Source organism: Lemur catta, chromosome 10, assembly GCF_020740605.2.
Source record: "Lemur catta isolate mLemCat1 chromosome 10, mLemCat1.pri, whole genome shotgun sequence".
Classification (NCBI taxonomy): domain Eukaryota; kingdom Metazoa; phylum Chordata; class Mammalia; order Primates; family Lemuridae; genus Lemur; species Lemur catta.
The window spans coordinates 38,023,760-38,036,688 of NC_059137.1; the positions used below are offsets into that span (position 1 = coordinate 38,023,760).

General features: G+C 45.7%; 1 long non-coding RNA gene and 1 pseudogene across 3 annotated transcripts; one reads left to right on the forward strand and one right to left on the reverse strand.

Moving 5' to 3' along the window:
* The first annotated feature begins 451 nt into the window (after nucleotides 1-451).
* On the forward strand, nucleotides 452-10,374 carry LOC123646220. Of its 3 annotated transcripts, XR_006737833.1 has the most exons (3): nucleotides 452-1,108; nucleotides 9,808-9,908; nucleotides 10,147-10,374. It is a non-coding gene; the product is annotated as an uncharacterized LOC123646220 (long non-coding RNA). The 3 variants fall into 3 exon arrangements; XR_006737831.1 differs by having other exon boundaries at nucleotides 9,808-10,374; XR_006737832.1 differs by lacking the exon at nucleotides 452-1,108 and adding an exon at nucleotides 1,711-1,865 and having other exon boundaries at nucleotides 9,808-10,374.
* LOC123646837 lies at nucleotides 10,317-10,468 on the reverse strand (annotated as a pseudogene).
* Nucleotides 10,469-12,929: the final 2,461 nt, after the last annotated feature.

A 12,929-nucleotide genomic window follows, 5' to 3' on the forward strand; every position in this document is an offset into this window, starting at 1 on the left:
CATCATACCGGTCCTCATCCCAGGAGTGGGACTGCACAAGAGACCTGTGTTCTGGGGTCATGTACCATCCAAACATTTCCATTTTCAGCATAGCTAGTGGCCCAACTCTCCTGAGCATACACACAAAAGAGTTTAGAACAAAGGCTGTCATGAGACCCTCTTCCTTCCCTTCCAGAGCTCTGATGGTCTTTAGAAAGATCAGAGGTTATCACACCCAGGTACAATGTGACAGAACTCCAGACCGCTATTAATTCTGATAGAGTCCTTGAGTTGCAAGAAACCGAAGCAGACTTTTGACAACTTAAGCACAATAAGAATTTTCCAGAAGGGTGTGGGGTTGTCTTAAGTTGGACTCACCCAAGAGAAGACCCTGAGAAAAGGATATTAGATTCCAAGTAGTTTTTTGGGAGGTGATCCCAGGAAACACTTGCAGGAGAGTGGAAATAAGCAAGGCAGGAAAGGGAAAGGGACTGATAAAGCTTGCATTACTGAAGGTACCATTGGGGGAAACTGGGCCTCAATCCCAGCACTATTGGCCTGCTCCTTTCATGTCTCTGGGCTTCCAGAGAAATCCTCCAGGCAAAGGATTGCAGGGTATGGAAGCTGCAGGTATGCACAGGAATAGCGAATGGTAAGGGGTCGTGGGAGGGACTCAGTGCCTGCTACCATCATTACACAAAAAATTAGAGGAAAATCTGAAGAACTAGGCCCCAGAAAGAATTGGGCTCAAAAAGCCTAGAGTCATGTGTCCACTTTCTGGCCAGGGAAGGTAGGACATTTTGATGGACAGTCCCCCAAAGATTGTATCCAATGGGGGTGAGTAGGTCTCCAAAGCAGACTTGGGATCCTATTACCAAAAGGAGGAATATTATTGGTGAGACAAAATCCACAGATGTCACTAAACCTTCCTCACATGCTGATCTCTCACCTGCAGGATGAATTCACTCACAGGAGCCCAGGGCTTCATAAGGCTGGACCAATAAGGGCCTCTGATGTCTCAGGCTACCACGTGTGGTTGTGTGGAATGTGTTCTGTTCATCTCCAAGGGGTGCCCTTCGCATTATATTCCATGGGCACTGAAGAGTGCACTGAATTGGAATGGTGGCAGGTAAGCTACCTAGCAGCAATCTTCAGAGGCCATGCAACATGCCCAAAAGATCCTGGGGTGTGCTGGGGAGCACCAAAACTTTGTTCACAATCTCCTACTCCCATACTTCTCTTTGGGTGCTGTAATCATGCTCTCCTGCTACGGGCAGGTTTACTCTTCACTATTAGGGGAGGGGAAGTATGGCTGCAGACTGCATATCCCAACTTTGTGAACTCAAAAAAGGAGAATTTTCTCCTCTCCCTACAGCCTCCTTCAGTGTATAAAAACCCAAGAGAAGACTCTGATTGGACTGGATAAGTCATGTGTTCATCTCTTAGACCAATCAATGTGGCCAGGGGATTGGACGTCTGTGATTGGCCATGCTGAAGTCACAGGCACCTTATTGTTGCCAAAGGAGGGGGACAATACAACTGGCAATTATGTGGCCTGGCAAAAGATATGACCTAAGAACCCTAAAGGCTAAAGTTCAAATTCTTTCCTTCTCATGACCCTCCCCTTCCATGTCCAAGGTGCCCCTGGGTTGGTACACACCCTCTTGTGGCAGTGCACTCACTTCCAGGCAGGTGCTCTCAGCAGCCCATGGGCATTGGTCCAAGACAGGTGAAGGAGAATTCCGGTTCTCATGCACAAAGGCACTTGATAAATATTTGCTGTCAGTGTATTGACAGGTGAAGGCTTAGGGCTTGTCTGCCGCTCCCCGGTGATTATCCCTTGCCCGAGCTGCAAGCCACCCAAAGACCCCTGCTGCCTGTTTGTGGTGAGTGTGTTTTGGGCGTGGTCTCCTGCCCGCCTCTATCTCCCAGCCTTGAGGAGGGGTCCTTGGATCCTCACTAGGACCTCCTCCTCTTAACCTGTCCAGCCCTGCTGTCCCTTCCTCTCTGGGACTGAGGACTGAGGAGGAAGGAGGCTGAAGACAGGCACTGGCCAGGTGGAAAGAACAGGGGTTCTTGTTTGATTGTGGTTCTGCCACTTACCAGCTCTGTGACCTTGAGTAAATTCCTTAATCTCTCTGGGTGCCAGTTTCCTCTTTTATAAAAGGGGGATAACAGACTGGGCTCAGTGGCTCATGCCTACAATTGTAGCACTTTGGAAGGCTGAAGTGAGAGGATCACTTGAGGCCAGGAGTTCAAGACCAGCCTGGGTAACATAGTGAGACTCCTATTTCTAGAAAAAATTTAAAAATTTGCTATGCATGGTGGCGTGTGCCTATAGCCCTCACTACTCAGAAGGCTGAGGTAGGAGGATCACTTGAGCCCAGAAGTTTGAGGTTGTAGTGAGCTGTAAACATGCCACTGCACTCCGCTCCAGCCTGGGCAACAAAGCAAAAGTGAAACCTTGTCTCTAAAATAATTAATTAATTAATAAAAGGAGGTAACAATACCTTCTGGATAGGATTAACAGGATAATTTTTGTTAAGTGTTGTAACCCAGCTTCTGGCACACTGAAAGCTCTTCCTTGTGGTGGTTGTGGTGGTTATTGTGCTTTGTGGACCGGGTTTGGGGAAGGGGTCGTACCTTTAAGGCACCAGATCTCTCCCAGGCTCACCTCACTGGAGCCACAAATCCACTCTGACCCCCTGCAGGATCACCTCCTGCCAAGCCTGAGAAATGTCCCCAGGGCAAAAGAAGCCTCTTACTTTCATGATACCAAAGGTTTCCACTATCCTCAGGGGTCAAATTCCAAGACCACACATTACATGCAAGGGTCCCTGGGGTCTCTGGGTACATGGGGCTTTGTTCCCAGCTCTTTCTCCCTTGCTGCCTTGCTAAAGGGTTTCCCACGTCTAGGAGCTTAGACACCTATCCAGCCCTGCTTGGCCACTCACTAGCTATAGTAGGCAGAATAATGCTCCCATCCCTCCAAACATCTATGTCCTTATTCCCCAAACCTGTGAATATGTTACCTCACATGGCAAAAGTGACTCGGTAGCTGTGATTAAATTAATGGTCTTGCAATGGGGGATTATCCTGGATTATCCAGGTGGGCTTGGGCCACAGCGTTTCTTACCAGAGGGACGCAGGAGAGTCAGAAAAGGGGATACGATGATGCAGGCAGAGGTCGGGGTGATGTGGGCCCCTGAGCCAAGCGATGCAGGCAGCCTCCCAAAGCTGGCGAGGCAAGGAACGGTCTCTCCCCTACAGCCTCTGCAAGGAGCAACCCTGCTGACCCATCTTAGACCTGTGATCTCCAGGTGTGAGACAATGCACTTGTGTCATTTTCAGCCTCTAAGTTTGTGGTAATTTATCACAGCAGCAACAGGGAACTAATCTACTACCAAGTTCCTCAAGTGTGGGAGTCCAAATTCCCTCATCTGTGAAATAGGAATAATAGTGCTTACCAGGAAAGGCATCAGAAAAACTGTATATTAAAAACCTAGTTCGTGGCAAAACTTAATACATGATGCTGTTACGAAAAGGAGGAAGAGAGAGGAGAGGAGAAGCAGAAAGAGGAAGGGGGGAAGAGAGATGTTGGGTGGTGAAGTTACAGCCAACCCTGCGTTCTGTGCAGCCCCTGGACCCATCACTGTAATTCATTTTGACTTCAGGACACTCTTATCCCCCTTAGAAGGGTCAGGGGACAACCTCTACCAATATATGCTTCTAGAAGCTTTGCCTTCTGAGCGAAAAACTCAAGGAAAGAACAGGTACAAGAGCCTGCCCCAGTATATGCCTCTGGCACCCCCAGTGGCTCCATCCAACCAATGGAAAATGTCAGGTTTGTCTTCTGACCTTTCAATTTTCCAGGCTTGACCAACAAGAGCCTATGTGGGAATCTGCAAATCACAAGTTGAATCCTTCTTTTGTACAAGAATGAGCTGGTGGCCTGAGAGAGCTGTTGTTATGTGTGTGTGAGTGTGTGCGTGCGTGCGAGATATCCGACTGCCTCCAGTTTCTGCACATCCTCAACATTTCCTTTTAACATTCTAGTGGGTGTAAAATGATATCTCTTCATGACTTAAGTTTGCACTTCCCTACAGACTAATGCTGTTGGGTACTTTTTCACGTGCTTTTGGGATGTTCGCTTATCTACAAGTGTCTGTTCAAGCCTTTTTGCCCATTTAAATAAATTGGGTTGTTTATCTTTTTATTGTTAGTGTAAATTCATTGTTGGTAGATGTGTAAAATGATACAACTAATTTGGATAATTGTTTTGGCAGTTTTTTTATTTAAAAATATTTTTCAGAGACAAGGTCTTGCTGTGTTGCCCAGACTGACCTCAAACTCCTGGGCTCAAGTGATCTCCCTGCCTTAGCCTCGCTAGGAGCTGGAACTACAGGCACGCACCACCACCCCTGCTGTTACGGCAGCTTAAAAAAAAGTCACACATCCATCCATCCCATGACCTAGTAATTCCACTCACAATAAAAAAAATACAGCCACACAAAAGCTTATACATAAACATTCCTAGAAGCTCTATTTGTAATAACCAAAACTGGAAACAATTCAAATGTCAGTCAGTTGGTGCATAGATAAACTGTGGTACATCTGTACAACAAATACCGCTCAGCAATAAAAATGAATTAACTATTGATACATACTATAACATGGATGAATCTCAAAAATATTATTCCTGAAAGAAGGAAAACATGAAAGAGTACACATTGTATCATTCCACATATATAAAGTTCTACAAAAGGCAAAGCTAATTTATAGTGACAGAAACAGATCAGTGGTTGCCTCCAGGATATGGTGTGAGGCGGGCAGGAAGGAACTTTTTGGGGTGATGGAAATGCTTTATGTATTGTTTAGAGTGGTAATTATACTGCTGTATACACTTGTCAAAAACCATCAAGTTAAATATTTAAGATCTGTGCATTTCATTGTATGTAAATTATATCTTGTTAAAAAGAAAACTGAATTAGGCCTCAATTTTGAACTGCTACCACCAGGTGGCAATGGTGCCTAATTCCCAAGAGTTCAACTGTAGTTTGTGTAATGATTTGTAAATCATTCTGTTTATTTAAGTGTTCTTGAAAGCATGTAGCATTGTTTTGTGGACACATTTGTTCATTTGTTTATTTATTTATTTAGAGACTGAGTCTCACTCTGTTGCCCCGCTAGGGTGCCCTGGCATCAGCCTAGCTCACAGCAACCTCAAACTCATGGGCTGAAGCGATCCTCCTGCCTCAGCCTCCCGAGTGGCTGGGACTAGAGGCGCGCACCACCACACCCAGCTAATTTTTCTATTTTTAGTAGAGACGAGATCTCACTCTTGCTCAGGCTGGTCTCAAACTCCTGAGCTCAAGAGATCCTCCCGCCGTGGCCTCCCAGAGTGCTAGGATTACAGGCGTGAGCCACTGTGCCTGGCCCCTGTCTCAAGCAAGACCCTGTCTCAAAAAAAAAAAAAGAAAGAAAGAAAGAAAGAAGCAAACATCTAGAAGAAGGTCCCAAATGAATTCCAGACTTCATTTACCTTAAAACAGTCATTCTTAACTAGAGGCAAATTTGGCCCATTATTGGACATTCAACAATGTGTGGAGACATTTTTGGTTGTCACAACTGAGGAGAAGGGGCGCCACTGCTAGGGGGTGGCAGCCAGGGGTGCTGCTACACATCCTATCATGCACAGGACAGCTCCCTCAGTCCAGAATTTTCAGGCCCCGAATGTCAGTACTGCCACTGTTGAGCAACTTTGCCTTAAAAGTTGTTCTAAAATATCATCTTTAATTTATAATTTAGAATGTTGCTCAAATTCAGCTGTTTTACCACAAATAAATTGGAGAAATTTATTCAGTAGAAGAAAATCCATGATTACCAGTTTGGAGATCCAAATCTTAGTCAATAATACTATTTTGTAAATGTAAAACACATCAAAAACAATGCTACATGTTTTTCAAGGAGACAGAGAAGTAAAAGGATTCACAGCAAATAATTTCTTTAATTTAAAAGTAATTTAGGGGCCAGGCACGGTGGCTTACGCCTGTAATCCTAGCACTCTGGGAGGCAGAGGCAGGAAAATCGCTTGAGGTCAGGAGTTTGAGGTTGCAGTGAGCTATAAGGATGCCACTGAACTCTATCCCAGGTGACAGAGTGAGATGTCTCAAAATAAAATAAAATAAGAGATATTCTGTGTGATCAAATAAGTGAGGGCAATGCTGCTTACTCAGACATTGGCAATAATCGTTAGTTTATTAAAGTCTGTGAGACGTCTGTTTTTCGTCCAGCATTTCTGAGGCTAAGAGATTACAGAACCTTCCCCCTCCCCTCCCCTCCCCTCCCCTATTTAACAAATATCTATTATACCCCTCAGAATTGTTGTCCCAAGGAACACAGTTTAGGAAATGTCTTTTAGGCCGGGCACGGTGGCTCATGCCTGTAATCCTAGCACTCCGGGAGGCCAAGGCGGGAGGATCGCTCGAGGTCAGGAGTTCGAGACCAGCCTCAGCAAGAGCGAGACCCCGTCTCTACTAAAAATAGAAACAAATTATCTGGCCAACTAAAATATATATACAGAAAAAATTAGCCGGGCATGGTGGCACATGCCTGTAGTCCCAGCTACTCGGGAGGCTGAGGCAGGAGGATCGCTTAGGCCCAGGAGTTTGAGGTTGCTGTGAGCTAGGCTGACACCACGGCACTCACTCTAGCCGGGCAACAGAGTGAGACTCTGTCTCAAAAAAAAAAAAAAAAAAAGAAAAGAAAAAAAAAAGGAAATGTCTTTTATATTAACAGCCTACACCTTTTGTATATTGCCTTCAAAAGCCATTAATTTGTTCGTTTCTTTATTCGGCAGACTGTTGGATATCCACCATGCTAGGTATTAAGGCTACAAAGACTACTTGTCCCAGCAGCCCCTAGACTAGTGGGGGAACAGTCGTGGGCAGACTCAGATAAGTCCAACTGTGCTGGCAGATAGGACAACAGCTGAGCCAGGTGTTCGGGAAATGATGGGCCAAGCGTTTAATTCTGACACCGGAGCTCTGATAATCTTCACAGAACAGGCACTACCTCATCTGAGCCTGGAATACACGTCTGGGTCCCTTACATATTTGCAGTAGGAGCTTGTCAGAAATGCAGAATGTCAGGCTCCACCCTAAAACCACCAAATCAGAACCTGCACTTTAGCCAGATTCCCAGGTGATCCTTAACTACATTCATATTTGAGAAGCACTGTCTTAAAAGGGCACACTTCCTGACAAGAATGTAAACAGAACCAAGATGCGCTCCTCTGTGGTATCTTTGCCAAAGGCTGACCTAGGGCCTCTGTGCCAGGCCAGCAAGACAGAATAGGAAGGTAAGACAAGAAGAGACTGGAGCACAATGAGTGTGTTCTCTCCTCTCCTGGCCCTCCTCTAGCAATGACTGTGATTCAGTGGTTAGGCTGCAGGTATGTAGGGAGCAAGGACAGGTAGTGAGGCCACACCTGTGGTCCTTCCTGCCTAGATGCCTGCCATGACTGGGTGGCATAATGGGTACGGCTGGGAGGAAGAGAATGAGCAGGATTCAGAGGGGAAAGGGATGCTCCCCTTACCCTCATCCAGAGACACCAGCCCTGCTGTGGACCAGGCAAGTGGCCAGCCACAGGGCCACAGAGCCCAGGGCTCGCTATGGAGAATTTTTACCTTCCTCCTCTTCATCTTCAATTCTGGGCACAGGAGGAGGTGCCGGGAGCACTCTGGGCAGCCCAACCCACCGGGAAGCAGAGCCGTTCAGGGCGAGTGTACCCAGAGGTGAGCAGGTGGATGGGTTTTGCAGTCTCTTCCCCTTCCCAGGGGGCACCCTTGTCCAGGCCTGGACCTGGGCACTGCTGTGGCAAGCTCTGTGGCTACCATGAGACTGCAGGCAGGCTAGGCCTGAGTGAGGATTTAGGGGAAGACTTTTCACGGACTTGAGCCTGTGGTGGGTGGAGGGTGACTAGCCCAGGTGGAGGATATCTAAGGGGAAATGAAACCGAAAACCACAACAAAACAAAACATATAGAAATGCCAATACCCACCTTACAGCAGTTTCCCTCCCTCTACCTCCCTCGTGTGTGAGGCATTCCCCTGCAAGAGGCACCTGTCTGTGCCCCCCAGAAAGCCCGAGCAGATGAGGTGAGTTCCCAATGCCCAGAATCCACCAGGATATAGACTTCTTGCTATTCTACCTAAATATTCCAAAGGTAAGTCAGGCAGGAATCTGGTAGACAGAGGTAGGATAGGGCAGATGGCATTTCAAGCAGAGGGAAGGGCCCAAGCAAAGGCCCAGAAGCAGGACCACATTTATCTGGACAGGAAGAGGGATATCAACTTACATGTCTCTGTGCAGGCCTGACTAAGCTGGCCCTACTTTGTTTTCTACTCTCCGAGGACCCAGTCACACCCTGTGCTTATCACTGGTGATAGAGTCTCATGTTTGCTCTCCAAGCACGGGGCTAGTTCTGACTCGACTTGTCTCCCAGGAGCCCACTACCTAACCTTGCCCGGAAGACTAAGTACTCCCCGTGTCTCTACAATAGGTACTCAGGACGGTTCAGGTGGATCCGCTGAAGCAGCCCCACTCCTGCACGCAGCCCTCATCAGAAGGAAAGCCCACTGCTTTCCAAAGAAAGAGTTAACTCCAAGGGTTTGCCGAGGCTCTTGACTCTAACCAGGCCAAGGCATATCTGGAGGCAAATTCCTTGGCTGGGACCTGCCAGAGTCAGCATGGCTTGTTCCTGATAATGTGAGCAGAACGAGAAGTGTGTGTCTCCGAGAAAAACAGAACAGGCCAGGCGCTAGGACTCTCAGTCACAGTCTTCAGACCTCCTGCTTCCTGACCCCTGGCTCTGAAAATAAGAGTTGTGACTTCAGAACCTAACGACTCGGGCCAGGTGTGGTGGCTCATGCCTGTAATCTCAGCACTTTGGGAACTTGAGGTGGGAGGATCACTTGAGGCCGAGAGTTGGAGATCAACCTAAGCAACATAGCAAGATCCTATCTCTACAAAAAAATTTTTAAAAGCGGGGTGCGATGGTGTGTACCTGTAGCCCTAGCTACTCAGGAGGCTGAGGAAGGAGGATTGCTTGAGCCCAGGAATTCGAGGCTGTAGTGGGCTATGACGACACCTGTGAATAGCCACCGTACTGCCTGCTGGGAAACATAGCATGACTTTGTCTCTAAAAATAATAATAATGATAAAATAAAATTCTGGCTATAAAAGTAATTCATACTCATTATAGAAAAGTTGGAAAATAAATAAAAATATAAAGGAAAAAATAAATCCCACTCCTATTTCCACTTACAAGCAAACTGTACATTTTGGTGAATTTCTTACAGATATTTTTTCTATGTGTATTTGTGTACATATTTAACATAGTTAAGATCATAATGACCATACAGTTCATGCCGTACTTTTTCACTGAGTAGTACATTATAAGCTCTTACTCATTCACATTTGCTGAAATCATAATAGTCCATCCTATGCTTCTATAAATTAGCCATATCCCTGTAGTGGTTACAGATTTATATCACACCTCAGCTGGGAATGTGTGGAGAAACAATGATTTCTGTATTCTTTCTCTCTAACTGATGTAGTCTCCTTCACACTGTTTCACCCACTGGTTAATAGGGAAAATTAACAAAGCGCCTAACTAAAGAATAATCTGAAGGCAGAATTTAAATAGCCTGCTTTTAGCTTTTGTCTTTCTACCTAATCCCATTTTGCTTGTCAGAAACCTCTGTCTTTCTCTTTGTATTTCTTCTGTTACAAATTCTAATCCCTGCCCTTCCCTCCTCCTTGCAGATGCTGTATTAGCCAGGATCTCAGCAGAAAACAGATGGTTTACTCAACACGGTCACTGAAGAGTTTAATGGATTGTTTACAAAAGTGCTGGCGAGGCTAAGGTAACAAACAAGCAATGGCTAGCACTCAGGGACTAGGGATGTGGGAGAGCATTACTACCCTGAGGCCCAAGGAGCAACATACCAGCTGCAGCTGTGGGAGAGAGATGGCCCGACAGGAATCTAGGTGGGAGAGCGCAGCCATTGCCTACCTGTGGTCTGGCAGAGAGGGAGCAGGACAGTACATACCCTGACATCTCTCTCAACCTGCTCTCACATTCTTTCCACTGCCTCCCATTAGCAGAACAGGACTGGAGGGCAGAGAGATTAGCATTCTGCAGAGGTCAAACTCCCAGCGCAAAAAGCAGGATGAAAATCTATGGACCTTGGATCCGAAGGAGCAGATGGAAAACAACCAGCCCACGTGATTGTGCCGAAGGGGAAAAGACAAAAGAAACCAGCACATTAAGAAACGAGCACATTTTCAAAATACTGTACTATTCCCATTACATATCTATTGGACTTTTCAGTTGTTTCTCATTTTTTTAAATAAGTTTTCAATTAGCAATAATCGCGCCTTGGATAAACCTCATTGGCTACGATACTGCCCACTGTGCAAAGCTCAGTTGTTTCTCACTTTTACTTTTATAAATAATATTGTCTCAGAAGGGGACAGCTCTCAAACTCTCATGTTCTAATGAAATGAACACACAGTGAAAGGAGGCACAGTGATTCCCAGGGTCAGATTGTATTAGTTAAGTCTCTTCATTTGTAAATTACAGAAACATACTAGAGCTAGCTTAAACTGGAAAAACAAAAGGAGTGGGACATTAATTATTAGGATACTGGGGAGTCTCACAGGGCCCCATGGACTTGAGGGACACATGAGTATTCACGGATTCAAATGCCATCAGCCTCTGTGGCTTCATCACATGTTTCCTCTTGTGCACCTGTTTAATTCTTCTCTTTTGCTCTACAGACCAGCGTCTTCTATTTTTCCAGTCCACACAGCAGAAAGGGTGGCCACATGGTACTCCAAGTTTATCACTAATCTAGTCACACAGAGAAAAAGACTGAATCTTACATCTTAGTCCCTGTATCAGTCAGGGTCCAGTCAGGAGAGAGAAACCACAGTAATTTGAATAGAGAAAGTTTAACACAAAGAATTATTAACCATAACAGGGATTGGAGTGTCAAGTTTAGCCTAAAGCTGCCTCCTTAAATATTTTAAGTTCTGCTTAAAGGTTTCTCTCTGTATAGTGAGCTATGAATAATCTAACTGGATGGGAACAAATTGTAACCTATTCTTGTACCAATCACAGACTTTTGGCCAATGAGAAGGTCAACTGTTCAAACTGTGTTTAAATAAGGCAAATGCCAAGCTGTAATCAATCCAGCTGTTTCTGTAGCTTGCTTCTGTATTCCATACTTCTCTCTCTTTTTTCCATCCATAAATCCTCTCTGACCACGTGGCAGTGGCAGAATCGCTCTGAACCTATTCTGGTTCTGGGGGCGGGGGCGGGTTGCCCAACTCTCCAATCCTTCTTTGGTCAATTAAACTCTGTTAAATTTAATTTGCCTAATGTTTTATTTTAGCAGGAATAATTAGAGATTGGCCAGTAAGAAGTAAAGAAAATTCTAAAGAGTATGGGGATAGCAGCCATAAGGAGCATCTACTGCCCCTAGAGCTGAGACACAGCATCTGAGGCAGAAACCGCCCCCCACTCCCTACCCCCATGGCTGAGATCTGACCTTGTAGAGAGTGTGGCTGCAGTTCACTGAATGGTAGAGAAGGCATTGCGGGGCTGCACTGGTGGAACTTGCTGGAAATCCACCTTCTAGGATACTTGGGAGGTGTCTGCCAGTGTCACTCCTTCTACAAAACCACCCTTAGGTGGGGTGCTAGGGGAAGATGCTGGCCTTTGGCTGATGCTGGCCACCATGCACTGCAGAAGTTGCTTGCACAGCAGGAGCTGGACACTGGAGCAGTTGTCTATGCTATAGAACTCGGGTGCTGCATGCTATATGGGCCTGCTGAGCAGAGTGTACTAGTATAAGAGAAAAGAAGTTCCTTCCTCCTATGATGTATCTCTAGTGGCCTTTACTGATAAAGCTTAACATCTGTCAGTTGGCAAAGGAAAAATATTATAATTGTCCAGCTACATTTTTGCAGAGCAGTCAATGAAGGTTGAATTTGGAGCTGAGCGGCAATAGATTATCTAGCACAATCCCAAGTCCATATGCCTAAAGAAGGGACTACAATTGATCCAGCTGGTGCCACCCCCTGGATTGCTCAGTCACCGTGCTAAGAATGGAACTGATTAATAAAAAGAGATGCAGTGAGCATGGAAAAGCAGGTGCAAAAAAGCAAGCTGGTCACCAAGCAGCCTTCACTTTGCAGGGGAGAGAAGCACTTGATCAAAGAAATAAGCATCTCAGTCATTAGACAACTTTTCTCCCCTGTAAATCAGGGGCCTTTCACCAGCCCTCATCCTGGTTTGAGAAATTACTCCTCAAGACTGTCCATTTCCTTTTATTCAAACATGCTGCTCACCAAGTAAACTTCCAATTTTTCTTCCTATCTGCCACAATACCAGCTAGGGGACAGACATTGGGCAGTGGATGGATACACATATAATGATGTTTGGAAAGGGATGTCACCCACTGAGGACTAATAAATTGGCATTGGATGGCTACATTAACCTTGGGCAGTATGAGAGTAAGTCTCTCCCCAAGGGACCATACTTCTGTGGTACTTTAAGAAAAGCTAGTTCTGACCCTGAGAAATTGAGAACCAGATTTTGGACTCAAGGGACTCAATCAAGGTGCTCTCCTGAAGGAGCTGGAGCCTGCACCCTCGACAACATCACTGCTAGCACGTTCCCCGAGGGAGAACCCTGCACCACACATAATTGGGCATGGATAAAGAGTATTCTGTAGGTGTCCAACCAACAACCATGATCTGGTTTCTGGGCTTTTAGATTGTTTCCAGTCTTTTGCTATTACATATAACACAGGGATGAATATCTTTGTGATTAGTGATCATTGTTAGTTGAGCTTATTGCTGTTGTTTCGTTTTTGTGT